This window comes from Halyomorpha halys, unplaced genomic scaffold, assembly GCF_000696795.3.
Source record: "Halyomorpha halys isolate HHAL.00 unplaced genomic scaffold, Hhal_1.1 Scaffold49.1, whole genome shotgun sequence".
Classification (NCBI taxonomy): Eukaryota; Metazoa; Arthropoda; class Insecta; order Hemiptera; family Pentatomidae; genus Halyomorpha; species Halyomorpha halys.
In genome coordinates, this window is record NW_027115511.1 from 863,603 (window position 1) to 868,756 (window position 5,154).

Sequence of the window (5,154 nt, forward strand, 5' to 3'; positions counted from 1 at the left end):
AATAGTAAATGAAAAGGGTAATAGTAACAGATAGATAAGAGAAGAAATATTAAAGAAAATACAAATAAAGAGATGTAAAAATAAAAAATAAAATAAATAAATAAAAATACAAATCAAATGATGAGACAGAATGCATACCTGTTTTGACGGCAGTCAAAAACAAAGCGACCGTTGGTATTGGGAGGAGTGGTGACGGCAGTTATGCCACAATAAAGAAACGTTGGCTCAATAAAATAGTATAATTATCTACTATTTGAGTTTTTTTTTACCGCACCCGGACCATATTCCATTCATCTATACACACGTCAATCAATAATCTTCCATTAAGTATTATTAAGTTTTAAAAATTGAAATTCCTGAACTGTATATTCGTCCGTTTCTTGCGAACAATCTGTTACCTGAGGACTACGCGTCTACCTCGCTGTTGCTAGAAGGATGAGATGAAAGAGAACTCTAGAGAGGAATGTTGCAACCACTTGGTCACAACAAGGGGCCCGTTAAAATTCCAGGCATTCCAACCGGAACACACTCCACTCCGCTGCTCTATCTTCCGAGGTTCCAGTCATTAACCTTTCCTACTGTTCGATATTTTCCCCTTTTATCTCTCTTGCTTAAATATGTATTTTGTACAAACTCGATTAGTGGTTTTGTAACGGATATGGTAAACAAGTTATGATTGGTTTCACTTTAGGTTTAATGAATCAATCATTCCGTTTTCACTGCAATGACAAACTAAGATAACCCGATCACCCAAGAAGAAGTCAGTAAGTAAAATAGTTTTTCTTGTTGACAAGTTTCCGTTTAATGGACTTATCTGTTGGCTCGTCGTTGTGCTGGTGGCGTAGCGTAGCGAGGTGAACGTACTCCCGCCTCACCTGCGCCTTACTACCTTTAGCAGGGCAGATGCTGTAAGCACAGATGTCTACTGAGCGCATCTGCTCTAAAACATCTCTTTTTTGTCATGTTTCTATCTGTGTAAAGAATTTTATCAGGGGTCATGGTGATTTTAGTTTGTTTTCTTATTATTTTAGTAAATGTATAAATTTGGAACCATCTATAAGGGTATAGACATTAATTACTTCTATCCAATGTACACTCGGAAAAATAAAAAACTAGTAGTAATAATTTCAATAGCAAGCATCTCGAAGGGGATCATACGATGAACATAATTAGCAATTGTAATATTGGATCCGTTGCCTCTATTTGATGCGCGTAATTCGCAATTATAATATTGGATCCGTTGCCTCTATTTGATGCGCGTAATTCGCAATTATAATATTGGGTCCGTTCCCTCTATTTGATGCGCGTAATTAGCTATTGTAATATTGGATCCGTTGCCTCTATTTGATACGCGTTATTAGCAATTGCAATATTAGATGCGTTGCCTCTGTTTGATGCGCGTAATTCGCAATTCTAATATTGGATCCGTTCCTCTATTTGATGCGCGTAATTCGTATTTGTAATATTAGCCTCGGTCCCGAACAGCTAACAGTTTCCTTTTAAATATTCACTGTTTTTTATCCGAGCGGGCTGCAAATGTCCTAAAGATTGGCTGATAGGGTTGTATCGTCCGGCTGGCTCGTTTCAAACAAGGTAATCTAATTGAAATAAAATCGATAAAGATGATGATCGGCAGCCGAGGAAAACTACACTCTGCCCCTCATCGGCTCCTCCCACTAGTTTCTTACATTACATTACATTGAAAATGGAATTTTTTTTTAGTTAGATATATCATTTATTAAAATCGAAACTGAGATATGCCTCAAGACATTTTAGATTGGTCCGGAGGTTCCGGTGATGAGCAGGGTGTTGGTATTTAATTCCGCTAAATACTCTACCACCTAGTCCCCAACCAAGTTATCGGAAAGTCATGTCTACTTGGATAGAATCGATTAATCGAGTTGTTTTTCCACATTGTCTTCTCCGAGAGTGTTAATGGCATCTCCATAATTAGTGTTAATACCTTTAACAGGAACAATAATCTCTATGATAAAACTGGACTCGAATGCCACTCATTGACTTGCTGAGTAGCTCTTACCCGCCCTATCGATTCTATTATATTGAGTAATATCAATATAAAATTGATAAATAAACTTCATTAATTTCATTATGTCTAGGGGGACATAACTAAATAATACATTAAGATCTAATGAATAAATGTTGTGTTGAGAGAGAGCGTCCTTTGAAAACACGGAATATTTCTGATTGTACGCTATCATTGCTTAGGGTCGAGTTGTAGAATCTTTGCCTTTAAATTTAATTATTATTATTATTATTATTATTATTATTATTATTATTATTATGCGCAGTCCTTTAAAAAGTCTTCTTCAAAGCGGGAATTGTCAGTAATTCTAAATATACTCGGGTCAGCGAGCGAGAGCTGTGTAAATATAGGAAAGGCGATCTCATTGATGACAGCATTTGTTCTGAGTCATTTAAAACAAGACGTCAGGAGCTAAACTGCAAATTTATAGTTTAATGTTTTTGCTCCCAAATAAGCAGAGTCCATTTATATACTCGTATAAAACGGCGGATAAAAGCATGTGCTGCAATGATATCTATGTTCTTCCTTGGAAAGAGCTGAGAACATATTTAATTGTTTGTAAGAACAGTGTCGTAGATAAGAGTCCGCTGGGAAATATCCGTGACGAAAGATGTCGCTAACGTCACCTATTTTTGTTATCTCTTGTGTAGAAGGTCCATTCCAGCTGCCAAGTTTAAGGTACAAGGTTTTAGATTAGAGAACTGACGCATTTTATTTTGTTAACTGGCTGCTTATCCTATACTATAATTGTTGCCTCTGCGAGTTCATACTTAAATTGTATGTTTTTGCAATTGAAAAAATATTAATTTTAATTTTGATTTTATTCTATCGTTTGTTGGATAGTAAGCTATCTTTTTACTAAATTTAAATAATAATTTATTAGATGTGTTAGACTCTAGATGTGTGCGGATAAATATAATTAATGGCTATGAATTTGATATTCATTTTTAAAAATTGTAGTTTGGTAGTAAGGCTACAATTAAATACTCATTGGATCAGGTTTGGAAGGCCATATTGTGTTGTGATTTCGTAATGGAAGTGGGGAGAAAGCTTATCTGGGATTTTGCTGAGCTGTGGTCTGGGGGACACGTGGCCTGCAAGCTCAACGTTCTTGCCTATCAATCTATCCATAATCACAATTATATTAATCATATTATATTTCTAAATATCAACATTAATATTATATAAACAAAAATATTAAGTAGATTGAATACAATTGTGGCTATTGCTACTAAAATTGTTATGTTACAATGGTATTAGCAATTTTTACGTGTTATATTTTAATGGACTGTTATAAATGTTAAAAGCACTGAAGGAAATTCCTGTTATCTTAGCCAAGTACTGTTGTTCTTTGGGTTGCCTTCAGTTAAGGCCTTCGCATCACGTCGGTACCAGTGGGAGCGAGCGATACTTTTAGGAGCCAAATTTCACAATAAATATTAAATAATAATTTTTTGAACCACATCATTCCATGACTTTTTTATTTGTAATCCGTACAATACATTGTTCTTGCCAAAAAGTTTTTTAGAATTACTGTATACATTAGTATTTTAATATATTTGGATTGAAATACAATCCATTATAAAAGACTGATCTACATAACTATTATAAGGCCTATCTAGACATACAGAGTTGGGCTTTGGGGCTCCACCAAACCATCAAATTCCTCTCGAATCCCAATTCTTACAGTCCAAAATCCTTAATGCTCCTTACACAAATCAAGTTATCCATCAGGACATCATTGTCCCATATGTTTTGATTTGGCCAGAACCAGATATCATCCCTTCCATGATAAATTTCCCAACCACCCAAATCCACTTGTTTCTAACCCGACTTCTCCTTCATTACCTAATAATGCTCCTAAGCGTCTGAAAAGAAGATAGCCTCGAGATCTTCTCCTATAGAAATGTTTATATCAATAGGTAGATTCTCTACATGTTTGTATCATGTCACTATGTCACCTACAGAAAATTTACTTGTTGTATATATTTTTATACAGTTGTAAATAACAATAAATAAATAAAAATAAAAAATTGAAATACTTGAGTAAGAGAGTGGCAAAAGTTTGCTCGGGCCCGGACGGCTGATGCTTAGTAAATAATATTTTTCTTCCGTTTGGATTAGTGCTAGTTTAATTGGTGACAAGGAAAAAGAATGTTTACGTTGGTTTAATTGGTTCATTTTTTCTCCCTGTTTTTTCTTAGCACGCGCTGTTTTTTCTCTCTCCGAGATTTTGCTCACCGAGAGTGTGCTCCGTGCGGATCATTATGATAAGAAAAACAAGATATGATTTAATCTACTGTTTTGAATCTTTATTAATTGATATTTATAAATATTCAGAATCGTCGCTGATTTAATTTAACAATACTTATATTAATTTTTAGTTTAATTAATTGACAGAAATGCGAAATGTTGGAAGGGAGCATCATTCATCCTGTCCCTATGCTATCAGGAGGTCGGGGGCAAATTATGACTGTTAAAGGCCGGAAGTGGATCATACAGATTATCTTGTTGAATGAGTCTGGATCTTTTGATAGGATATATAGCTATCGATGTACTAAGCTATGTCCCAACAGTTATCGATGTACAATGCTATGCCCAAACAGTTAGCGAAAACAAACAGCGATCGATGTCTTACGTATTTTTTAGCTGGAACTTTCTATCCGTCATTTATTATGTATTGGCGTCCAAATTTTAAAAATATTTGGTTGATATGCTTAATTATTCCTCCTATATACTCCGTAATTAGTTTCTTTTCAAAAATTCATCTCTTTAATAATCTGTTCAGTACGACTGTTAAAAATAATAATAACAGGGTTGTATGTGACAGGAGCGTAGTATGTGCAATTCTTGCATGCAGAGATGAGGCAGTAATAGCATGAGAGATGAGACATAAGGTGTTTGGAAGAAAAACAAAGATGATGGGGAAGTATAATTGCTGAGCAGAAAGAGAAAGGAGTGGGTCTCTTTTTCAATGAAATATTTTTTTTTTTTTTAATAATTTATTTATTGATATTTACAACTGTATACACATATATACAACAAGTAAATTTGCTGTAGGTGACATAGTGACATGATAAAAACATGTGGAGAATCTACCCATTGATAGA

The 5,154-nt window shown here is 34.6% G+C and overlaps 1 protein-coding gene across 4 annotated transcripts in view; it reads left to right on the top strand.

The window, feature by feature from the left end:
* Positions 1-5,154, top strand: part of Pdk1 (Phosphoinositide-dependent kinase 1) — a 256,004-nt gene that overhangs the window by 239,723 nt on the left and 11,127 nt on the right. The gene's annotated exons all lie outside the window — the stretch shown is intronic.